This window comes from Capsicum annuum, chromosome 1 (genome assembly GCF_002878395.1).
Source record: "Capsicum annuum cultivar UCD-10X-F1 chromosome 1, UCD10Xv1.1, whole genome shotgun sequence".
In the NCBI taxonomy this organism is placed as follows: domain Eukaryota; kingdom Viridiplantae; phylum Streptophyta; class Magnoliopsida; order Solanales; family Solanaceae; genus Capsicum; species Capsicum annuum.
This window is the reverse complement of record NC_061111.1, coordinates 53,573,935-53,601,106: the sequence shown is the minus strand read 5'-3', so window position 1 is coordinate 53,601,106 and position 27,172 is coordinate 53,573,935. Positions and strand designations below refer to the sequence as shown.

At 36.5% G+C, this 27,172-nt stretch overlaps 1 non-coding gene across 1 annotated transcript; it reads right to left on the bottom strand.

Moving 5' to 3' along the window:
* Positions 1-24,911: 24,911 nt before the first annotated feature.
* LOC124892060 lies at positions 24,912-25,017 on the bottom strand. Its single transcript, XR_007050057.1, has one exon. It is a non-coding gene; the product is annotated as a small nucleolar RNA R71 (small nucleolar RNA).
* Positions 25,018-27,172: the final 2,155 nt, after the last annotated feature.

The window sequence follows — 27,172 nt, the reverse complement described above, 5'->3', positions numbered from 1 at the left end:
GGAGTTCAGTATTTCTACCTGGAAGTGGGAAGTTGTGAAAATAAACTTTGTGATGGGTTTTCCTTGAACTTGTCATCAGCATGATTCAATTTGGGTCATTGTAGACAGGATGACCAAATCAGCTCATTTCCTTTTAGTTCATACCTCTTATTCAGCCGAGGATTATGCCAAACTATAGATCAAGGAGTTGGTCAGATTGCACGGTGCTTCGTTATCTATTATCTCAGACAGAGGTACCCAGTTCACCTCTCATTTCTAGAAAGCATTCCAAAAGGGTCTTGGTCCCCAAATTCATCTCAGTACAGCCTTTCATCCTCAAATAGATGGTCAAGCAGAAAGGACCATTTTGACATTAGAAGATATGCTAAGGGCATGTGCAATTAATTTCCAAGGAAGTTGGGATAACTACTTACCTTTGATTGAGTTTGCATACAACAACAACTATCATTCTAGTATTCAGGTGGCTCCATTCGAAGCTCTCTATGGTAGGAGATGTAGATCTCTGATTGGTTAGTTCAAAGTTAGTGAGGCCTTAGTCATAGGGCCTGACTTGGTATTCGACGCCTTTGGGAAAGTCCAGTTGATCAGAGAAAGACTCCGGGCTGCTCAGAGCCGACAGAAGTCTTTTACAGATGTTCATAGAAAAGATCTTGAGTTTGAGATTGGTGATCATGTCTACCTGAAGATCTCTTTTATGAAAGGAATGAAGAGATTCGTCAAGAAGGGAAAACTCATTCCCCGATATATTGGTCCCTTCAAGATTCTCAGTCGTTTTGGCAAGGTAGCTTATGAGCTCGAATTGCCTTTAGATCTAGCCTCAGTTCATCCAGTCATTCATGTATCTTTTCTCAATATGTGCATAGGTGACCCATCATTCGTAGTCCCTATTCAGAGCATCGATGTTTAGAACATCCTCTCTTATGAAAAGATTCCAGTCAAAATCCTAGACTATCATACTCGTAGATTGAGGAACAAATAAGTCCCTCTAGTTAAAGTTCTTTGACAAAATAAGTCCGTCGAGGGAGATACTTGGGAAGCAAAATAAGATATGCATACCAAGTACCCTCACCTTTTCCCGGCCAACTTAGATCAAGCTCAAGGTAATAGTTCTCCTTAAGCTTAATCAGTTTCATGATTAGTGTGCATCACTAACTTAGTATACCATGATAATCTTGGTATGAAGTACCACCGCATATTCATTCATGCATTCATGTATCAGATCAGTTATGTAGTTATGCATCAGACATGCATTCTCATTGTGATAAAACTTAGTTCTTCAGAACTTTCAGTTATGCATTTATGAATCAGTTACGCATGCATAAGATATGCATGTTCAGTATGTTATGTTCATCTTGTTAGTCACGTTCATCATGAGATCATGTTCCAGTTATTAATGTTTGGCTTATTATTTCCCCTCTTAATCAGTCTCATTCAAGGATGAATGTTCTCAAGGGGGAGATATTGTAATACCCGTTCTTTTCTTAGCTTGAAATCATTTCAAGGATGTTAGAACTTTATTTGAAATAATAATTCATTCTTATACACATAGTATTTCCATAATTTTCACTTCTTATAACATGGGAAATTGAATAAGCTTTCCATCGATATATAATTCTCCCAAATTTGACACCCGGGAGAAGAGTTAGGTCTTTTTTAGTGACACAGTATTTGACCTGAGCCTTCAGCGCGTCGCGGAGATAGCTCAAATGGAAATTGTCAATTTCCAATGTTTCTCTGTGATACTGGCATGTCATGTCAAACTTTCAGTTCGTAGACAAGGTGGAAATGCGATAGATCCACATCATTCCACCGTGAAATTTCTTATTTGTCAATTTCCAGTGACTTGACGCGATGGTGGCCGTTGCTCCAAAGGCCCAATTCAGGAAATTTTACTGAAAATTAAATTACTTTCCAGGGTTAAAAGGATAAATTTTCCCCCTATATAAGCTTCCAAACACAGGATTTAGCCCTTATTCATCCAAAATATTGATGTTTTTCTCAACTACTCTCAAGAACTCAAGCTAGGGTTTCATAGAAGGTCCAATTTCAAGAAGGTTTCACCATCAATCTTCATGAAATCACGAACTAAGGTGTGCATAGTGTTCATTCATGGACTCCTTTCGTCCATGAAGTTCAAGAATCCCTTTTCTAAACTCAAGTTATGGATTTTCTATATGTTTTCATCTTTTGGCTACTCATGTTCATGTTTGATAAATATGAAATTGGATTCTACTCCATGATTGTTGATAGTTTCGATGTGGGTTTAATTACTATAGCCATGATTCATGCAACCTAAGATTTAAACCCTTGAATGATGAAATTAGAATTGAATAATGATGTTTACATGTACTATGCCTGTCATATGTTTGATCAAATGCCTAGATGAAGGAATATTATCTAACTAGCATGATATCATGAAATCCCCATGTATGTTCAATTTCATGCCTATTACATGTTTGATGAAACGCTCCTATGAATGTAGTATGTATTATGATATTAGTCAAGTCTTCAAGTAAATCATGCTATGTCAGTTTCCTTCTATCGAGTCCTGGGGGTACTTGTACCCGAAACATTAGTTATGTGCCTAGAGACATGTCATATTTTCACGATACTCTCCATCAAGCTATGAACTTTTAGACTTCAGATAGTCTCATGACTCAGGAAAAATCTCCATGATCTCATGACTCAATCTGTTTCAAATATCAGTAGTATTCCGTCAGCCACAGAAATTTAGTAACTTAGTCCATGCTTAGTTTATTTCAGTAAATCATGTTTAGCTTCTCTTCATATGGGAGTAGGAATTAGCACTGAGTGAACCCAAGGATGGGAACTCACATTTTATATGAGGGTGTGATTCCTAGAAGCAATCCTTATGTTCTAGAACTATGTAGCCAGCATAGGTTGAGACATCGTAGCCTACTATATGAGGGTAGATGAGATGGCTTAACCTGTTATGTGAGGGTTCCCACCGTTCTCGCTAGAGTTACCTATTAAATGAGGGTTACTCACATGTTGTCCTTACTAGTGGCACGGTATTGACACCCTTCCAATCAGGGCATAGATTGGACCCCAGCTCATCTATTATAGAACATTTGGGGCATGTTTATTAGATACTACTTCCCACAGTTTCATGTTATAGAACCAAGACTGTCAGATACAGTCAATCTGTCTCAGTAATAGAACTCAGATAGTTCCATCAGATTCAAGACTGTCATCTACAGTCACCCATGTTATCAGTATAATTTAGATATAGTCCTTCATGTTATCAATCATATCAGTTACTAGTATATCACGTTATCAATATACAGACTCAGAAATCACAAAATCACATTATCAGTTACAGTTATGTATTTATGCATGTATTATCACGTTCATGTTAGACAGTTAGTTAGCATTATTCATGCATGTGAACCATCGCATATAGCCTACCTCACATGTATACTCAGTACATATGTACTGACGCATTTACGCTATGGTATTTTCTTTCTATGTTACACCATAGGTTACGAGATACGAGTTCCAAATCAGCAGTAGATTCTAGATTTAGCAATCAGAGTAGAAGTGATTCCTCATCCTTCGAGGACATAATGATTTTCTAGTATCTCATTGATTATCTTATTAGTTGGAGTTAGTTGGGGACATATCTCATCAACTCCTTATTCAGATTCTTCAGACAGTAGAGGCTTTAAGACTAGATACAGACTATCATATTTTAGACCTTAGTTTTGTTTTGGGTATTCTATTATGCCACACATATGTTACGTTATTCAGTTATGTTCATGATCGAACCTTATGGCCTTTCAGTGCCTGTTTCCTCCTTATTATGTTATCTTATGCAGTATACAGGTACAGATATCAGTCATGAGCACCATGTAGCATTCCAGTTCAGCAAATCAGGTCGTTATAATACACCATCACCTTCTGTCCACCAATATCACTCTTGATTTTCATCAAAATAGGATCTAACACTTGTTTTTCCTTGATCTCAGCACCAAGATATGATCGAACCACCTCCTGTACCATCACACCCCCATCCTCGGAGTCTAAGATATGAACTCTAAGATTAGCCAAGTGATGGATATCCTCCACCTATTCCCTCTTCCCTTCCTCCACATGAGCCTAACTTTGCAAGGACAACCTAATAAGAGCATCAGCAACCATATTAGGTTTACCTGAGTGATAGTGAAGACTCATATCATAATCCTTGAGAAGTTCCAACTATCTCTTGTATCTGAAATTTCGCTCCTTCTAAGTGAACACATATTGTAGACTCTTAAGATGAAAAAGATATCCACGTGAACACCATACAAATAATGCCACAATATATTCAAAGAAAACATAACTGCCAATAGCTCCAAGTCATGAGTCAACTGCCTAGAAGCATAGGCAATCACCTTTCCAAGTTGCATCAACACACAACCAATGCATACCCTAGATTCATCACAATAAACCTTAATCCCATCATTACCCTCTAGCAAAGTCAGAATTGAAGCAAAAGTTATCTTGTTTTTAAACTTCTCGAAACTCTCTTCACAAGCTTTCGACCAAGCAAACTTGAGCTTCTTTTGAGTCAACTTAGTCAAAGGAGCACCTATACTCGAGAAACTTTCCACAAACTGCCTATAGTACCCAGCCAAGTCCAAGAAGATCTGGATGTCAGATGGAGTCATGGTTCTAGGCCACCTCTTAACCATCACAACCTTTTGAGGATCCACCATCCCTCATTAGAAATAATATGACGCAAGAAAGTTACGGCTTTTAACTAAAACTCATACTTAGAGAACTTGGCATACAACTGTTGTGCCTTCAAGGTCTGCAGCACCACATGGAGGTGATTAGCATGATCTACCTCACGCTTAGAATAAACTAGAATGTCATCAATAAACACAATGACAAAGAAATCCAAGAACTACCTGAAAACCCTATTCATCATATCCATAAATACCGCTAGGGCATTAGTCAACCCAAATGACATCACCAAGAATTCAAAATGCCCATACCGAGTATGAAAAGCAATGTTAGGGATATCCATTTCCCTAATCTTAAGCTGATGATACCCAAACCAAAGATCTATCCATTTCCCTAATCTTAAGCAATGTTAGGGATATCCTTGGGAGAGGGTACTTGTTATTGACTGTCACCTTATTTAAATACCTATATACAATGGACATCCGAATGGAACCATCCTTCTTGTGCACGAACAACACTGGTGCACCCCACAGAGATACACTAGAATGAATAAACCTCTTTTCCAAAAAATCCTTAAGTTTCTCCTTGAGTTTCCTCAACTCTATCAGAGCTATTCGATAAGAAGGAATAGATATTGGACCAGTGTTCGAAAACAAATCAATACTAAAATCTATTTCCCTGTCCAGAGGAACACCATGAAGATCATTTGAAAAGACCTCTAGAAACTCATTAACCATCATAACTAAATATAAAGAAGGACCTTCTGAGTTAGAATCTTTAACCCAAACAAAATGATGAAGACATCCTTTAGAGATCAATCTCTGAGCTCTAATATAAGAAATAAACCTCCCCCAAGGAGCGATGGAACCACCCTCTCATTCTATAACCGGTTCACTAGGGATCCTAAAGATAACCGTATAGGTCCAACAATTTAAGAACACATAACAAGAGTGAAACCAACACATCCCCAGAATAATAACAAAATCCACCATATCTATCATAGATAGATCTACCAAGGTCTGCTTGCTACCAACAGTTACTACACACCCCTTATAGACTCTTTTAGCAATAACCAAGTTACCTACCAGGGTAGAAACAGAAAAAAAAATCTTAAACAACTTCAGGACCAAAATCAATACACATAGCCACATATAGGGTCACAAAAGAGAGAGTGGACCCTAGATCAAGCAAACAATACACATCATAAGAAAAGACCTCTAACGTACCGGTAACAACATTAGGTGATGTCTCAGATTCCTGTTAGGAGGTAAGATCATACAACCTATTCCAACATATACTAGAATAGGAGTAGTAACAGACGTAGATGCAACACCATTGGGTGCAGGAGTAGAAGATAAAGACACCAAAATCTTATTCTCTCCTTTAGCTAACTTATTAAAGAGATAATTTCTAAGCAGATGGCCTGGCTGTCCACACTTAAAACATTTGTCCTTCCCTTCATCATAATAACCCTAGTGAGGATGACCACAAAACTGATAAAAAGGGAAGGAAGAAACAAACTTACCCTCGCTTGCCTGAGTTTGGGTTCCCTGTGCCCAAAAGTATCACCACCTGGCAGATGCCTGTTGCCTGAATACCTCGGGTAAAGTGCATTATCTATGGAGAAAGAATAAGTAACTCCCATACTTATTCTTTTACCACTACCACCATCCTGACTTTTTTACTGTTGAGCACCACCCTGCTCAGAGAACTTGCTCCTCTTACCCTGCCTATCTCCAAACTCCACCTGTCTCTTCTTTTTATCCTCAACTTGTTGTATATGAACATTCAACCTTAAAATGTCCATATCCTTAATCAAGAAGTCTTTCTTTCCAAGATTAAATATGATTCAACCCAAAAGTGAACTTCCTCATTTGCGCTCTTATGTCAACCACCAAATTAAGAGCATACCTTGATAGCTGGTGAAACTTCAAGACATAATCCTTGATAGTCATTCTCCCCTGCTTGAGATTCATAAACTCCTCCATCTTTTCTTCCCTCAACTCTTGATGAAAGAATGATCCAAGAAGGTATTAGAATAGGCCTCCCATAAAATTGATTTCTCCATATCATCTCTATTACTATCCCACTCTTTGTAACACTGGTATCCAACATCTTTGAGTTGAAAAGCCGTAAAGTTCACGCCTTCCATATTAGTAGCCTGCATCACCCAAATTATATTTTCTATATCATCCAAGAAATCCTAAGGATCCTCATCCACCTTCACGCCAGTGAAAGTATGAGAACTCATCTTCATAAACTGGCCAACCATTGTGAACTTAGTAGACAACCTTGCAGATACATCTCGCTCAGCCTGAGCAGTAACCAGTTGGGAAATAGCATGAATTAACTTACAAAATTTTTCATTAAACACCTCACCCTAAGAAGGTCTAGTAGCAACTGATGAAACTTCAGAACCATCGGGGATTTGACCCATGGAGAAAAGATGAACTCATAAGACGTACCTCATCAATGTTCTTCTCGAATAGAACACAAAGAATGTTCCAGATCTATGAGGCATGATCTGAAAGATGAACAAATAAGGATTAAAAAAGATTCTAGGACTTAGACTTTAAGATTGAAAATAGAATACCAAGAAATTAAAATATTTCTAAATGTCTTGTAGCCTCTCTCTTATGAGTGTGGCGCGCTACAAACCCCTAAAAGAGACTTTACTAGACACGTATTAGTGGAGTCCCAATTGACCATGAACCTAAATCTCTAATACCAACTTGACATGACCCGACCGGGGCTGAGTCATAATGGGCATCCCAGGTTCAACTGGGACAAGAGACCACCCTCATCACCTAACCTCAACCTCCAGCCACCTGTCCTGAGTTGTCTAAATTCCAAACATTTAACAAGATAGCAGTATTTTCCAAGTCAAGTTTCTGGGATAGGTTCATAACCGTAACTGACCTAATCGAGTCTGACCGTTCAATCATACCAACTAGACCAAACCAACCAATGCCAAGACCAAAAGCTATAGGCTATAACCAAATGGGAACCCAAATGCAATATGATTAATCCAAAAATAAAATATGATGGAATAGGGAGAAATTATATCCAATGATGTCAGCCCCAATACCAATATCAATATTATGGCTGACACCATATAATACCCCGTAAGATCCTAGCTCAATTTAGCTCACGATTGCATGTTAAAGGGGTCTAACACTTTCAAATTTCACCAAGTGTTGGGATTTGGTCATTTTCAAGGCCCTTAAACTTTAATGATTTTAATTTTGACCTTTCTGACATCAAAATGTAAATTTTTAAGTTGATTCATGATCGGGGTTGTTTAAGGTGTGTCTTGGGTGAGTTTTGGAATTTTTGAATGAGCATAAGGTATGCTTAGAGAAGAAAAATAGTGAGGGCACTGGGATAGGCCCGTGGAACGAGGCTTAGACCACTATTCTAGGGCCCACAACGCAGGGCTTAGTCCACTGGTCTAGAGCCCGCAGCTCTCCCCCTTCATCCAACTTTTTTTCTTTGTTATTTAAGGGAAATTGGGTCAATTCCCTAACCCAAACTCATCCATAACACGAAATTTAGGTCCCCAGGGAGCATTATTTGCCCCTATATTCATAAAATATCTCAAGAAAACCATCTTCCACCTCAACAACAAACCCTAACCCATTCTCAAGGAATTAATGAATTTAAGCTTCAAACCTCAAAAAATTCCCAAGAATCTTCACAAAATCATCTAGTGAGGTATGTGTAATATTCATCCATGGGTTCCTTTCACCCATAGAGTCCAAGAATACCCTTTTTTGTTTTAAATTATGAGTTTCATATTTAAGTTGAAATATCTCCATGAATCTCTTATGAATTCAATTACAAGTTATGTTTATAAGTGTTTTTTTCAATTTGGATGAGTCATTACATGTTTTAAATATTATAATCTTTATGTTAAATCCCTAAGTTATGATTTTAGTTTTATAATCATGTTATTCTCATGTTTTTTACACATTCCCATGCTTAAGTTCATGACTCCCATTGATTGATGAAATGCCTAAGCATTGGATTTTGAAAAATGATCTTCTAATATGGTTTTAAAGCTTTTATATGGAATTATTGTTAATTCTATTCAGTTTTGGTAGGTTATGAACACTCATTACCTATGTGACTTAAAAGAATTCAGCATTTTAAGTACTCAGATAGTTAATCTATGACTTTTATCAGTATACTTACACGTTTATAATCATGATGAGTAGTATCAGTTATGTTATAATGTTTAGTCTACTTCACTCTATCCCAGTATTATTATCAATTCAGGTGGGAGTAGGATTTAGTACAGAGCAAAACCAGGGATGAAGGCTCACCTGACAGTAGAGGCTGTAATCCTTAGTAGCAATCCTAGAGTTCCAAAACTATGTAGCCAGCGTAGGTTAGAGATGTCTACCTACCAGCTGAGGGCTGAGAAACTATTTACCTACTAGTTGAGGGTGACACATATCTTATTAGAGAACCTTCCAGTTGAGGATGACTCATTAGTCCTTTGGGACACCAGTTTAGTGGATCCAAATAGCTAGTGTTAGAACCTGTGGCACGGTACTGACAGTCTTCCAACTAGGCTTACAGGTTGGACCCCAATTATCTTAGATTAGGGCATGTCAGTTAGATGATACCTTTCATAATCTCAGTATAGTATTCAGTATAGTTTCAATTTAGGTTTTCTAGACCAAGTTTACAGACTTTTAGTTATTTAGTTATACAGTTTATAGTCTTTCATATTTCAGACTTATTTGAGTTTACAAATTTATGCTTGGTCTTGCATTCTTAGATGTTATATTTTTCATGCATTCAAGTTCAATTATCTCATGTTATTTAGTTAGTCCTTACTTTATATCACAGTACCCCATGTATCAGCCTAACCTCATCTCATATACCAGTACATTAAAAGTACTAACTGCATACTCTTCTTTGTGCTATTATGTCTTATATCATAGGTTTAGACACATAATTTTCCATTGGTTTTTAGATAGATCAGCTGTAACACCCCAATTTTCTAAACCGGGATGCTACACGGTGCTCATGACCTTAAAGGGGCCACAAGCTAACCCATGACTAATATTTGTACCTGTATACTGCATAATATAACATCAAAATATGGAAATATGTACTGAATGGCCATAAGTTTCAAATCTGAATAAATATTTGATATAATAATATCTAAAAATAGTATAACAATACCAAAATAAATCTGAAATAACTGTCTAATATGCCATAGTCTAGAAAGTCTCTAAATTGTCTGAATAAGGAGTTGAAGGAACATGTCTCCAACTAACTCTGTAAAACTAAAAACTAACTAAAATAAATAATGAATCAAATCATATTGTCCTCCAATGAAGAGGACTCACTGTAACTCTGTGACTAGAAATGTTATTCCTACTGCTGATCTGGAGCTCGTATCTCTGAACCTATGGTGTAACATGAAAAGAAAGAACCATAACGCAAATACGTCAGTACGTGGGAATGTATTGAGTATACGAGTGAGGTAGGCTAAATATAAATAGGTTTTATATACATAAACAATGCTAACTGACTAACTAATATGGACGTAAGAGTACAAACATGTATACATAGTAACTGAAATTGTGGGTGCATGATAGCTAGACCTGTATGCTAATACATGGTTTACTGATGACTAACATGACTGATATTGTAGTTCTGATAACATGGGCAACTGTATTTGATAGTCCTGAATCTGATGGAACTATCTGAGTTCTTTTACTGAGACTAATTCTGAAATTGTGGGAGGTAGCTGTTTAATCGACATGCCCCTATATGTGCCATTATAGCTAAGATAGGGTTCAATCTCTACTCTGACTGAAAGGGTGTCAATACCACGCCACTAGTAAAGACAAGTGTAGGTAACCGTCATCTGATAGTGTTCCCAAAAGAGAATGGTGGGGCCCTCATCTAACAGTGCTAATCCACCTCATCAACCCTTATCTGACAGTGTTTATGTCTCAACCTATGCTGGCTACATAATTCTGGAACACAAGGATGACTGCTAAGAATCATACCCTTATCTGACAGTATGTGTTCCCATCCTTGGGTTCACTCGATGCTAACTTCTACTCCCATCTGAAGAGACTGAACATTAATAACTGATAGAACATGTACTGAGCTGACTGAATTTCTTTGACTGACAGAATACTACTGATATTTGATAACTGACTAAGATCATGAGATTTTCCTGAGTCACCTGACTGACTGAATTCTACTGAATCATGGCTTGATTTTGAATATTGTGAAACATGACATGGCTTTAGGCACACGGCTATATTTTTGGGGTATGAATACCCACAGGACTCGATAGAAGGTAACTCACACACATGACATGACTTGAGTACGTGACCAATATCAACAATCCATAATATCATAACTTAGGGAATTCCATAAACTGCATAGATATCAAACATTTTGTACATAAGTAGGATTTACAAGTAAGCATGGAATAATCTCATAAGACTAGTCCATGAACATCCCAACAATATTTATAAGACACAATATCAACATGAAAATCATTGGAACATGGGGGCATATCATGAATCCTCCACTTAGTCACAATTTAGCTATATGGCATGATTTCTAGTTCCTTAGGCATTTTATCAAACACCTTGCATGCACTCTTTTAAGGCATATGTATATTTATCTATTCGACCATCTTAATCCATCCAAAATTTATGGGTTTCAACTAACATATTCACATGCTTCATAAAAACACATAAAGATACAACCTTGAATCCAAACAACAATCATCAACATGAATATAGTCATAACACAATAAGGAAATTACAAGTTATAATTTAAAACATGATTCTTGAGCTCCATGGATGAAAGGGGCCCATGAATGAATACTATGCATACCTTAGATCAAGTATTCGTGAATATTGATGGTGAAATTTCCTTAAAATAGACACTTCTATGAAAATCCTAGGGTTTATTCTTGAGAGTTTTGATCTTGAGAGAAAACCCTAATCTTATGGTTGAGAGTGTATGAGAGAGCTTTTTGAGATGTTTAACTAAAGAGAAAGGAAGATAATATACTCCTTGAGGGTTATAAGTCATGGGAAGTGAAGGAAAAAAACCAAAATACCCTTTATAAAACATCCCTAAATTGCTAGGAAAAATAGCTGACGGCATTCTTGACAAGCCGTCAAGTTGGTGATAGGCCGTCATGAATTGTCATCACAAAAGGGTGAAAGTTTGAGTTTCTAGTTAAGGTTAACGACATTAGTGATAGGCCATCATGGGCATGATGGATTGTCACAAAAGGTCATCACCAGGGTTATAAATCTTCCCAGGTCTGACGAAATTGGTGATAGGCCATCACGAGTGTGGTGGCTTGTCACAATTGTCATCACCAGTTTCCCAGCTAGACATGCTGGAGTAAAAAAAACATAACTCATTGCTCCAATATCGGATTTAGGCAAAATTGTATGGTTGGAAATATAATTCCATTATCTATCTGTTGGTAGGTCATGAGATCTATAATTCACAGTATAACAAGAAATATCCTCATTTGAAGTTGACTATGGCAATATCCTTCTCAAGAATTCAATCGGTAAGGAATGTTTTGATTTTTCTATTAGCTATGAGTTATTTGAGGCATTAATATGCATCAAACCTGATCATAACACTACCAAATCACTAAAATTTAATTCTCAAGAGTTCGAAGCGTGGTTCTAATATTGTTCTGAATTTTTAGGGTATTACATCAACATAATCCAGTAGTTGTAGTGGTGATTCCACATCCATCTAGGAAATATTATATTTATTTAGTTATTTTAGTATTTTAGTTTATTCAGTCAGTCGAATTTATTTGGAGGTCTATCCCATCAACTCCTCAATTAGTTTAGAGGCTTTCAAACATTCAAACAAATAGTTAAACAGATAGTTAGTTACTTTTAGTTCTTATCAGTTGTTTTAGACATTCAGTATTTCACACTTTAGTATTTAGATATACATTACCCTCTCAGTTTATCTTTTGCATATGTATTATATTTATATTTTGTTTAGTGCTCACAACAGATACTAGATCATGGGTTAGCTTATGGTAACTTGTGGTCGTAAGCACCGTTGGCATGACTAGGGGGTAGCCTCGGGTTTTAACAAAACTTGGTATTAGAGCTCAAAGTTATAAAGTATCCTAGGGAGTCTGAAAGCTGCATTATATAGAGTCGTGTGCATGGGTGTGAAGCATGCCACACTTATGGACAAGAGGCTATAATATATTTTAGGAAAAGTTTTCCTTCTTTCAGTATTCATATCGTGCGAAAGAGAATGAGTTCTACTTAAACTCTCTTTCTAACTCATCCTTTATTTCATTTACAGACAATGCCTCCTAAAAGAAACAATGAAAGAAGGAATAGGAATCAACCTGAACCACCGCTTATTCAGGGATCTAAATGTTTTTAATGCCGAGTTTAGAGTTGTTTTTACTACCTTAGCTCATTTAATAGATAATAAGAAAAATCAGCAGGCTGTTGCCCCAACCAATGAAGTGGCAAATATAGTTGCAGCTAGTATTTGGGACTTTACCCAAATGAATCCTCCTTTTTTTTTAGGATCCAAGTCTAAGAAGGATATGTAGGAGTTTTTTGATATGGTCCAGAAAGTGACTGATATTATGGGTGTCACTTTGAGTGAGAGTGCAGAGTTGGCTGTCATATTAGTTGTAGAATGTAGCTCACACCTGGTTTAAGTAGTGGAAGGAGAATACGGGTGCTGAGGCAGGGCCTGTAAAGTGGGAGGAGTTTCCCATGACTTTTCTAGATAGGTTCTTCCCATTAGAGTTGAGGAAAACTAAATTTAAGGAGTTCATTAACTTAAAGAAAGGTAGTATGAGTATGAAGGAATACTCTCTTAAGTTTACTCAATTAGCGAGGTATGTTTCTTTGATAGTGGCTAATAATAGGTCAAGAATGAGTAAGTTTATATATGGTGTATCTGATAGTTCGGTCAAGGAGTGTAGGAATGCAATGTTGATTAAATAGATAGATTTATCTAGACTTATGATTCACGCTCAGCATATTGAGGAAGAAAAGCTTAAAGAGAAAGAAAAAGAGAATAAAAGGGCCAAAACAGGTAGTTTTAACTTTTCTCAGCAAAGGTCAGAGGGTGGTAACCATTCTTAGTTCCATCAGAAGTCTTCATCCCTGGCCCCATCTTCAGATAGTGCACCAGTGCCTAAGTTTAAGCAAGATAATCGGGATAGAGCACCAGGCTCTAAGTCGTAGGGTAGCGTGAACAGTGGTCATACCAATACTCTTTGCAAAACATATGGCAAGAATCATCAGAGTGTCTGTATAAATGACAATGATATATGTTTTGGATATGGCAAGATAGGACACAAAATCATAGATTTCCTAAAGGCCAGACAGCAGGGTCAGTCTAATCGTCCTCCAGTTTTAGTTAGCTGCCCAACTCAGCAGGGTGCTGCTTTCAGTGCAACTAGTGGGTAGGGCCAGAATAGATTGTATGAACTCTAATATTAATAGGATCAAGAATGTTCTCCTGATGTGGTTACAGGTATGTTACAGGTCTTTCACATGTTTATGCTTTATTAGACCCCACAGCTTCACTTTCTTTTGTGACTTCTTATATAGCAGTCGATTTTGGTGTCAGTCCCAAATCTTTAGCAGAACCTTTCTCAATGTCTACTTTAGTAGGTAGCTCTATTGTAGCCAGGTGGGTATATAAGAACTGCCCGGTTATAGTGTCCCAGAGAGTTACCTCAATGAATTTTGTGGAGTTAGATATGACTGATATTAATGTCATTCTCAGCATGGATTGGCTCCACTCATGTTATGCCTCAGTTGATTGCAGAAATAGAGTCATTCAATTTCAGTTTCCTAATGAACCAGTCATTAAATGGAGGGTTAGTACCTCTGTGTTAAGCTGTCAGATCTTTTTCTATCATTAAGCAAGAAAGATATTTCTAAGGGATATGCTTATTATCTTTTTTAATTGAAAGACTTTAGTTCTGAGTCTCCAAGTCTCAAGTTAGCTTTAGCAGTAAAGGAATTTCTAGATATGTTCCCTAAAGACCTTCCCGGAGTTTCTCCCAAAATGGAAATTGACTACAAAATAAATATCATTCTAGATACCCAGCCTATCTCTATTCCACCCTATAAAATGGCTCTATCTAAACTTTAGGATTTGAAAAATTAGTTGAAAGATTTCTTAGATAAGAGTTTCACCAGGCCTAGTGTTTCCTCATGAGGTGCTCCAGTCCTGTTTATGGGTAAAAATATGGTTCGCTCAAAATGTTCATTGATTACCGTCATTTAAATAAAGTCACAATCAAGAATAAGTATCCACTCCCCAAGATTAATGATTTGTTCAACCAACTTTTGGGCTCTAGTTATTTCTCTAAGATAGACCTCATATATGGCTATCATTATCTTAGAGTCAAAGAATGTGACATTCCAAAAATAGCCTTCAGAACTTGATATGGTCACTTCAAATTTCTAGTTATGTCTTTTGAACTAACGAATGTCCCTGTAGCTTTCATAGACTTGATAAAGAGAGTGTTCAAGCAGTACTTGAACATGTTTGTCATAGTCTTTATTCCCGTAGTGAGAATGATAATGTAGACCATCTAAGAATGGTGCTGCAGACCCTTAGAGCTCATCAGTTATTTGCCAAATTCAATAAGTACAAATTTTGGCTAAGATCAGTAGCTTTTCTTGGCCATATTATTTTTGATCATGACAATAGAGTCGACCCTCAAAAAATTGAAGTAGTGAGAAACTGGCCTAGACTTATCTCTCCTTCAGATATCAGGAGTTTCTTGGGCTTGGCCGTCTATTACAGATGGTTTATTGAGGGGATTTTTTCTATTGCATCCCCCATGTCACTATTGAATCAAATTAAAGTAAAGTTCTAGTGGTCAGATTCTTATGAGAAGAGTTTTTAAGAGTTGAAGACTCGACTGACTTTTGCACCAGTATTATTTTTGCCAGATGGTTAAGATGGATTTATGGTTTACTGTAATGCTTCTAGAGTTGGTCTTGGTTGTGTTAAGAGAGAAAGGTAAGGTCATATCCTATGCCTCTAGATAGTTTAAGCCCTATGAAAAAAATTATCCTACCCATGATCTTGAGTTGGCAGCTGCTGTGTTTTCTTTGAATATATGGAGACATTACCTTTATAGGGTTTATTTGGATGTTTTCATTGACTATAAGAGTTTGTAGTATGTGTTCTTGCAAAAAGATTTGAATCTTTGTTAGAGAAGATGGCTTGAGTTGTTAAACGATTATGATATGAGTGTGTTGTATCATTTGAGCAAGGACAATGTAGTGGAAGATTCCCTTAGCTGGTTGTCTATGGTTAGTGTTGCTCATGTTGAGGATGATAAGAAGAAGTTAGTCAGTAAGGTCTATCAGCTTGCTAGATTAGTTGTCCAGTTGGTTGATTTAGTAGAATATAGTGTATAGATTCAGAATAGTTTGGAATCATCCTTGTTTACCTAAGAAAAAGAAAATCAAGACAGAGATCCTAGTTTGTAAGTTGAAAGAGGGGGTTAGAGACCAAAAGGTAGTGGTTTTCTCCCAAAGAGGAGATGGTGTACTTCATTGTCAGGGTAGATTATGTTTTTTGTGTGTTTATGATTTGAGACAGTGAATACTTGCAAAAGTGCATAGTGCACGATACTCTATCCATCCAGGAGCCACTAAGATGTACTATGACTTACGGGAAATCGATTAGTGGAGTGGTATCAAGAGGTATATTGTAGAGTTTGTAGCTAAGTGTTCTAGTTGTCAATAGGTTAAGGTTGAACACCAAAGGCCTGGTGGCACATTACGAGAGTTCAATATCCCCACTTGGAAGTGGGAAGTGGTGAATATGGATTTTGTGAGAGGGTTGCCTCGCAGGCATTGTCAGCATGATTTGATATGGCTCATTATAGACAAAATGACCAAATCAACTTATTTCCTGCCAGTTCATACTTTTTACTCAGCTAAGGATTATGCCAGGATCTACCTTAGGGAGTTGGTTAGGTTGCATGGGATTTCATTTCCTATCATATCAGATAGAGGTACTTAGTTTACCTCTTACTTTTGGAAGGCTTTTCAGAAGGGTCTTGGTACCAGAGTTCATCTCAGTATAGATTTTCATCCTCAGATGGATGGTCAAGCAGAAAGGACCATTCAAACCTTAGAGGTCATGTTGAGAGCATATGTTATTGACTTTAGAGGTATTTAGGATGATCACTTACCTTTGATTGAGTTTTCCTATAATAATAACTATCACTTCAGTATTAATGGCTCTATTTGAGGCTCTTTATGGAAGGAGGTGTAGATCTCTTATTGGTTGGTTTGAGGCAGTTAAAGCTACTATGATAGGTCTAGATGTAGTCTTTGATGTGATGGAGAAAGTTTTGTTGATTTGGGAGAGGCTGAAGATGACCCAAAGCAGTTACAAATCTTATGTAGATGTCAGGAGAAGAGATTTTAAGTTTGAGGATGGTGATTTGGTTTTATCTTAAAATCTCACCCATGTAGGGAGTGAAGTGAGTGGGAAATCTCATTTCTCGTTATATTAGCCCATATAAGATCTTGAGTCATTTATGGAAGGTAGCTTATGAGCTAGAGTTGCCTACAGATTTGGTGTCAGTGCATCTAGTGTTTCATGTTTCCCTGTTGAAGAAGTATATTAGTGATTCAGTTGTTGTTCTCCTATTAGAAAGGATAGATGTTCAAGATAACCTTTATTACGAAGAAATCCCAGTTGATATCCTTGATCACCAGATTCATAGAATAAGGAACAAAGAAGTTCCCTTGGTCAAGGTTCTTTGGCGGAATCAGTCCATTGAGGAAGCCACTTGGGAAGCAGAAGCTGATATGTGAACTAAGTACCCTCATCTTTTCTCTGTGAATTCAAATTCAGATTAAGGTAATGATTTTCCTCCTATTGACTCTTTTTTGTTCTCAGTTTTAGCTATGTAATCTATCTCATGTCATTGCCTACATTCAGTGCAGTTCATGTATCATGTTTAAGACTCAGTTATGCAATCATATTTTCAGTCATGCATGTTCAATTTATGATCTCAGTTTTCCCAGTGTTCTCAGCTAACCAGCCTCATTCGAGGATGAATATTCCCAAGGGGGAGATATTTTAATACCCCATAAGATGCTAGCTTAATTCAGCTCACGATTGCAAGTTAAAGAGGTCCAAGACTTTGAATTTTCACTAAGTGTTGAGACTTAGTCATTTCCAAGGCCCCTAAACTTCAAAGATTTTATTTTTGACCTTTTTGACCTTAGAACATTATTTTTTAAGTTGATTCATGATTGGGTTTATTCAAGTTATGTCTTGCGTGAGTTTCAAAATTTTCAGATGAGCATAGGGGCGTGTTTGGAGAAGCAAAACAGTATGGGCACCGGGATAGTCCCGCATGAATTCAACTTTTCAAGTATGGAATTATTGTTAATTCCATTTAGTGTTGGTGGGTTATGAACTCCTAATACCTATATGATTAACATGAATTCAGCTATTCAAGTACTCAGACAGTTAATCCATGACTCTTATTAGTATAATTACATGTTTATAATCATGATGAGCACTATCAGTTATGTAATAATGCTCAGTCTAGTTCATTTTATCCCAGTATCATTATTAGTTCAGTTGGGAGTAGGATTTAGCACTGATCAAACCCAGGGATGAGGCCTCACCTAATAGTAGAGGGTGTGACCCTTAATAGCAATCCCTGAATTATAGAACTATGTACCCAACATAGGTTAGAGATATCTACCTGCCAGTTGAGGGTTGACAAAGTGTTTACCTGCCAATTGAGGGTGACACATATCTCATTAGATCACCTGTCAGTTGAGGGCGACTCATTAATTCTTTGGGACACCTATTAAATGGATCCACATATCCGTGTTACTACCCGTGTCATGGTACTGACACCCTTCTAATTGGAGTTACAGGTTGAACCCCAATTAGCTCAGATTAGGGCATGTCGGTTAGATGATACCTTACACAATCTCAATACAGTATTTAGTATAGTTTTAGTTTAGGTTTTCTTGACCAAGTGTATAGACTTTCAGTTATTCATTTATTCAGTTATACAATTTACAGTCTTTCAAATTTCAGATTCATTTAAGTTTATAGATTTATGCTTGGTCTTGAATTCTCGGATGTTACAATTTTCATGCATTCATGTTTAGTTATCTCGTGCTATTCAGTTAGTCCTTACTTCATATGCACAGTACCCTATGTATACTAGCCTAACCTCATCTCATATACCAATACATTCAAGCTACTGACCACATACTCTTCTTTGCGCTATCATGTCTTATATTATAGGTTTGAAAACATAATTTCCCAACCGCAGTTAGACATCTCAGTGTAATCCAGCAGTCATAGTGGTGAGTCATCATCCATCGAGGATGTATTATATTTATTCTATTATTTTAGTATTTTAATTTATTCAGTCAGTCGGAGTAAGTTGAGGGTCTATCGCATCAACTCCTCAGCCAGTTTAGAGGCTTTTAGACATTTAGACAAACAGTTAGACAGTCAGTTATTTACTTTTAGTTCTTATCAGTTGTTTCATACATTCAGTAGTTCGTACTTCATTATTACGATATACATTACCCACTCAGTTTATCTTCTACACATGTGTTATGTTTATATTTTATTCAGTGCTCACAGCAGCTACTATTTTATGGATTAGCTTGTGGTCACTTGTGGCCATAAGCACCATTATCGTTACTAGGGGGTAGCCTCAGGTTGTGACACACCCATACCGATTCCACCCATACCAAGCCATAGTAGTACCACAAATCCTCTAACCAAAAGAGTAACAAAATCTGGTTGGGACATGCCCCCAACCATAGCCAAAACCAATAACCAAAATAAAGTTAAAGTATGTAGGAATATCCATATCATAAAATGGAGCCTTCTGGAAAGATGGAAGCTCACCACTTCAATCCAAGTACTGACACCAAAGTTCGAATGCTAAACCGGAGGAGTGGAATGGTCGGTTCCTGCATAGCATTGGTATACAACCGCCCATAGATGGGTTAGCGAGTGATCGCTAGCATGAACTTTGGATAAGAATAAAATAATATCATCTATAAAACCAAGTAAAAGCATCCATAATGCATACAACCATACATATATAACCATGCTAGGAAAGGGAATTGTGTTTAGCATGCACTTAAAACCTTTACCTGGGCTATGTAGCTCTTCTGTCCTAAATTACCCACGGGCTATATGGGTTCAGCTTTCCCTGCTGAGAGGGACTGAGTACATGAAGTCTCATGACTAGGGAAGAAAATCTGGGATGACTAGTACATCTCCAAATATAAAGTGTGACATTATGCACACGGTCACTAATACCAAACCTCACATCGACAAATATGAGTTTTCAGTTTTGGTCCCCCCGGGACGTCCAGCTTTCATGTCATTTCTACACCTCCCCCTTTAAGCCTAATTAAAACCATTTTCCAAACAACCAAACCATCATCCAGTTGTAAACTAAGGCCATTATTAAATACATCGTTATACCAACCAATAACTTGCAAGTATTGTCCATAGCCAGCCATATATACATTAAGGGACTTCGATGTACCCTTTCATTTACCTTATTAAACCACATAGGGGATTCCCATGTACCCCATAAGCATTACCTTTTAGCCTTTAAACTTTCAAAATATTTAAACCATTTGAGTTCCTTTACCAAGTTAAAACAAGCAAGAGTTACATTAAAAATATATTAATGGAATGAAAACATTCTCATAAGCATTTTGTCAAACACCTTGGGGGTCATAACATAACCAAAACCAATTCCAATTACCATTAGACCTTTCCCATGCAACTAAGTATCCAAAACCGCCATTAATGCATATAAAATCATAATTAAAACCATAGGAAACCATAACCAAATATTTATTAATAAAACCCCCAAATCATATTTGTAAACCAAAATCATACAATGATGAAACCATGAAAACATTATATAAAACCATGCCTTTAGTTGTAACTAACAATGAGGCATGATAACATGCCTTAATTGACAAGGTAGATAGAGAGAAATCACCAACAAGATCCCCAATTTATCCCTCTAGTTGAAACCCTGGCTTCCTTGCTGCAAAAGCTCTTGAGAGAATTATGGAGTATTTTAAGAGAGTTTCAAAGTGTTAATGAATAGAATAATAGTTCAAATAACCTTTTAAGATATTTAAGAGTAGCGAGGCCTTATTAGGTTAACTGGGGGAAATGTCAAGAATACCCCCACTTAAATTGCACAAAAATCCTATCGCAGGGATATGACTGAACCTTACACGCCGTACCCTACCTATACGAGCGGAACCTGTTTCTCGTATCCAGATATTCCACCCTTGGACCCAACACTGTCAAGTATATTACTCATCCAAACCAAGTTGTATCCATAGTATACGATCTATACCATCAACCCATACCCCTAGAAGAATAGAATACCAAGAGGCTTAAACACTATCCCCTATATGAGTCCTCGATACAATTTGTAACCTAACTTATACCTCATGGTGAGCCACTCATACTCAGGCTAGACTTAAGTTACTAAGTCTAAGTAAAAATCGAACCCTAATGATCCGTATCCAACTATACAACTCGTACCACCCCAAGTCGTATCCATTCCAGTAACCCATCCAATCCCACGAACCAACACTGGTCAGCATATGATAGGACCATACAATCCATACCCTAACATACAACTCGTATCCTTGAATCATATTGGGTCATGAGAATAGAATTCTAGGAAATTTTCTAAGGTTCAGAAACCAGGGTGTTTCATTCTCATTAGAAAGATAGGACTTTGTAAAATTTAGATTTATATGATCTTTAGATATGTGTCAAGAAATTGGTCCTCTTTGCTATTAAATGACACCAGATGAGCTTTATTTAAAGTCTCTCCAAAACTCAATGAACTTAACAATAAAAAATTCACTAGTTTTTATATGAGTAAACATGGTCTTGACATTAACCACATGGCTTTTGCTGATGACATTATTTTACTTTCTAATGTGATGCAAATCATTGCTAAATATTAGAGTATTTCTTTCAAAAGATTATCAAGAATAAATCTTGTGTGCTTTTGGCTCTCGATTCTCAACAGGGGGATATTACTACAATGATGGATCGTGGAATGAAACATAAAGAGTTTCCTACTAAATATCTATGTTGTCCTATTTATATGGCTAGAAATAATATATCTATTATCATGGGAATCTTATGGTGGCAAACTAAACTCATATCTATTGGGGTAGATCAATCCTCATTAAACACATTCTAATGGTTCTTCTCCCCACCTATATGTTAGCTGCTACTCGTCCTCCGAAAGGTGTGTTAAACCAAATTGAAAAAATACTGGCAAGGTTCTATTGGAGTGACTAATAAGAAAAGGAAATATCACAGGTCCTCTTGGCACAATCGATTTCTTCAATATGATGGAGGTGCTTAGTCAAGCAATGATGGAACTTCAGAACTTGTCAATCATAATGGAAGGATCATTTGTATGAGACAAATAATTTCATAGAGTCCACCTCCTAATCAAACTTTGTTACTCGGCGACTCCCAATTCTGGAAGGCTATGTGCCAAGTCGGAATTAGTATTGGTTAGTTTGACTTCTTCTCTTTTCCCAGTTTACTATCCTTAGCAACAATGGGTTGTGTGGTCCTTTACGGAATGTTATTGTTAAAGTTTATGTTTCAATCAATTTTGAAATATTACATCCGTTAAGTGTCTTTTTCTTATTTATGTTTCAATTAATTTTGAAATAAATGCATCAGTTAATAGTTTTGAATTGCAAAGAACATGAATGTAAATTTTACAGTTCATTCTTTAAATTTTACATTTTAAGTTCTTAAAAGAAAGACATTTTTATTTTAAAATAGTCATGAACCTATTAACTATTATTTAATTAATACTCTTCTCTTACATGAAACTTTTATCCTATAAATAGTGTTTCATTTGTTTGAAAAGATAAGCACTCAAAAAATACTTTCCCCTTGAAAAATATTTGAAAGACATTGATTAAATAATGAAATCACTAATTCATTAATAGAAGATAATGCTACTTGTTTTGTGGTTTAGTTGAATCCCGAAGATAGAGTTGTTACTAATTCTTCTATTTGATCATGGGAGAGACTCCAACTATCTTCAAGAAGTACATTATCGTGCCTCTAAGCTAAGCAAGTTTATTTTGAATTTCTTGTACAATTATCAATATTGTTCTAATAATTTGAAGATAGTTAACTCTATGGCTTCTACATCAATATCGAATAGTATTTCATCTTTTTCTAATCTTAATTTTGAAATATTTGATGGAAAAGACTTTCCCAGATGGCGTGAAAATATGAATTTTTTTAAGACAATTAAAGTTGGCATATGCTCTTGAAGAACCTTGTTCGAATGCTCCTGGTTCTGAGGTAGCATCTGACGAGGCTACTTTGATTAAAGAATAACTTTCCAAGTGACAATATGATGATTATTTGTGGAAGAATTATATTCGTGGAGGAATGTTTAATAAAAATTATGATAAATATTATATTAAATGCAAATTTGCTAAAGAGATTTGGGATACTCTTAAGCTATTTATTTAGCAGAAGAGGCGAGTTCTAAGAAATTTCTTGTTTTAAATTATATAGAGTTTAAAATAGTTGATGACAAGTCAATCACTGAACAAGTACACTAATTTAAACTTATAGCTAGTAAAATTACTATATCTGAAATTGCTCTTAGTGAAAAGTTTTATGTTGGTGCTATTGTATCAAAACTTCTTCTCTCTGGAAAGAGTACCGAAGCAAACTCTTACACAAAAAAGAAAATTTGACTCTTGAAAAATTTTTGCAACATTTGTAAACTGAACAAGAGACACGATATCACAATAATAATAGTTTGAAGGAACCTTTCATGAAAACTTATATGTTTGAAGAAAAATTAACAACAAAGAATCTAAAAATAAGAATTTTTCAAAGGCAAAGAAGACTATAAATTTCAAGTGAATGGTGCCAATTTTAAATCATGTGAATACTATCATTGTCATAAAGAGGGATAAGGGTGAGAAAGCAATAGTGGACAATTGATGGATGTAGTTTGCTAAATTTTCACTATCTTAGACATAAGGGTGATTAGGAATTTGACTATATCTTGGGCATCTTCCAATAAATTGGGATGCCTAATTGAGGTAATAGGTGATTGTAATTGTCACACTTGTTATGTACCCGAAAGGGTCAACGAGTGATATTTTTAGGGTTTGTTGACAAACTAGCCTCAAGGACTTTTGACCTAGCCTACTACATCTTTGATATCTAGAATATACACTAAATATTCATGCACCCATGCATAATTTTCCCTTAGATAGACATAATCCCAAGATTCCTCTCATATTGATTTGAAATCATAATTGTTGTTTTAATTCATTGATTTAGGTTGTTATTGAAAAAAACTTGCCAACCCCCCCTCCCCCCCACACACACACATACGCACACTTGTATTTATGATTTTTGTTTTATTCACATTGTGGGTAGCTTACTAGTAGCATTTAACACCCATAAGACTAGAAATCTAATTTTAATCCTCACGGATTAGACATCAACATAAGTTGAGCTATTGACAATGATCGTACTTTATCAATATTCATGGTATAGGTGAGTGTTATCAAAATAATGCTATTTTCGAGGAGTGAAATTTAGTTTTTACTTGTGTGGTGTTGAGTTTTACTTTGGGTACACCTGTAGTGGTTTGTATTTATTTTGGTTGCTATTTTTGTTTTCATTTAGGTGATCTTCATAGTGTACATAGAACCATGAGTGACAATGCAAGTCATGTTGGGTATTTTGATGATCCTCTTAATAATGAGGGGAAACTCAATGACATTGGATGTTCAAGTGTCATTCATATCCCACCTACTCATGGGAAGAGTGTATTTCATGTCACAAGCATTATGTTGCATATGCTACAAATGAAAAGAATTTTGGGGGGCAAGCGTATGAGGACCCCAACTTGTATTTGAAGAATTTCATGGAGGTTTGTGCACCTTTTGATATTGCACACATCACCCAAGAGTCCATCTGGTTATGCCTCTTCCCATTCTCTCTAACAGGGAAGGTAGTACAATGGCTTCGATCTCTTTTGGATGGATCAATTACTTCGTGGGAGGAGCCCACCATTGTATTCCTTGAAAGGTATTTCCCACCATCCAAAATGCTACAATTCTGTGATAAAATCACTAAATTTAGACAATTGAATGGTTAACCATTGTATGAGGTTTGGGAAAGATTCAATGGGAAACTTATTCAATGTCCCAATCATGAGGTACCTGAGAAGATGGTTCTATAAATCTTCTACCAGGACATAGATCAACACAATAAGACCATGGTTGATAATTCAGCAGGGGACTCTCTTGTTAGGCTAACATATGATACGGTTACCATTTTGCTTGAGTAGGTTACCAAGAAAAATTAGGGATGGAATACCCAAGACACCGAGGTTCCTAAAATTTCTCCTACCACTTCATATGTTGAGAAGGAGTAAAGCAAAAAGAATAAGAAGCGGGAAAAAAACTTAGCAAAAATGATGACACAATTAGAGTTGCTAACAAAGCACATGATGGGTGAACCCACAAAGGCGATCAATGTCGTGGAATCCAAGAGCTATGATGTAGATAAATCCAAAAAACTTAATGAAGAGATCAAATATTTGGCTAAATATTCGGGGGGTTCCCACCCGACCTATCAAAAGCAAGGTGGGAACCAAGGTTGGAACAAGAGAGATAGGGACCATCACCATTATTAGAAGGATAAGGACCGCAAGTATGATCGTTATGTGCTCCCTCCTGATCGGGCAAAGGGTAAAGATTCCAACCCCCTTGACCCCAACAAGCATAAAATGGAAGATGTACTAGAAAGGATTTTAATGAAAGTGGAAGGAACGGACAAAATGGTTCATGAATTAAAGGTGATTTTTCATAACTCAACTAAACGGTTGTATCCCACTGTACTTTGATTAAGCAATTGGAGACTCAAATCAGGCAAATCTCTACCTAAATCAATGTTAGGCCAAAGGGAAGCCTCCGTAGTGATACCATTTTAAACCCAAAAATGAGGCCCAAGTATTGGCTATTGTTACTGGGAGTGGTAAAACTCTCGGTAATATTATGGTGGATTTTGAAAAAGCGCTCGATGTGGAGAAAAATCTTGTGAATGATTCAAAAAAGAAAGACTTCAGAGTCTCATGGAAGGAAATAAAAATAGTAAGTGCTAAATAAAGAAGTTGATAATAAAGAAGGTGACCCAAAGGTAGTTGACAATGATGAAGTGAGAAGTGATTCAATGCCTACCATGATGGTTCCTCCTCCATTCCCTCACAGGATCAAATTAATCATTTTTGTTTTTGGATTTTTTACTTTATCTTTATTTTTCTTATGGATACATCGAATGATTTTTTCCTATGATAGATTGAGTGATGACATTATTAAAGGAAAAGCATCGTGATTGGCTTTTGATCCATGGATGCAGGAAAAGTTTGAGTAGCCGTAGCATCGAGGTCACAAATGGAAGGGAAGTCTTAATACTTATGGCATTTTGGATTTGGGATCACATTTACATCAATGGCAAAGTCTGAGTAACCATAATTAGTGAATTGTGCATGGTGCAAATGCAAAACAAACACCCCCCCCCCCTGTCCAAAATTTTTCAAAAACCAAGGTCATGGACGTGAGTGACCTTGTAACAATACTTTTTTCTCTTTTTGTGACACTAAAATTTTAGCTTGTGAAAGTTAATGGATACCCCAATTTTTGTATCTAGTGGGAGGGGTAATTTATCCTCCTTAGTAAATTTACATGCCACGTGAAATGAGTAATTTTGTCTAAATATCTTGTATACTTGTACCATCTAGAACTTGCTCCATTAGTCTCTCAAGGCTAATTTTGATTGTACTTGGTAGGTGAGATGATTCTAGGCCATCTTTGTGATATTAAAAGTCCACTCTAGCCTAAAAATCCTACCCTTGCATAGATATTATCCCTAGTCACCCACTTTGAGCCATTGAACTTCTTTTTGGAAAACATATAGCAAGTCATGAGCCTTTAAATTTTTATCCCTCTTTCGAACCCTATCCTCCTTGAACTTAAAAATGCACCTTAAGGCTAAAAGCCTAAGTTAGGGGTGGTGAAGATTGGAAGAGGTAACTTTGGGCCATAAAGTTATAAGTGAGTGCCTAAGATCTTAATCATTGAGAACGAATGAATACGAGAAAGAAAGGATACAACAAAGAAAAGAAAAGCACGAAGTGTGTAAGAAAAAGAAATGAAATGAAAATGGGTGAACCAAGTAAATAAAAGTAGGCACATGTGTAAAAAGTGAAGACAAAAGAAGTGGCCCATGGTCAAAAGTTGGATGGAATAGTGTGATGTAGATGTTCAAGGAGGGTATAGCCATGTTGTTCCTAAATGATATCCTACCCTACCCC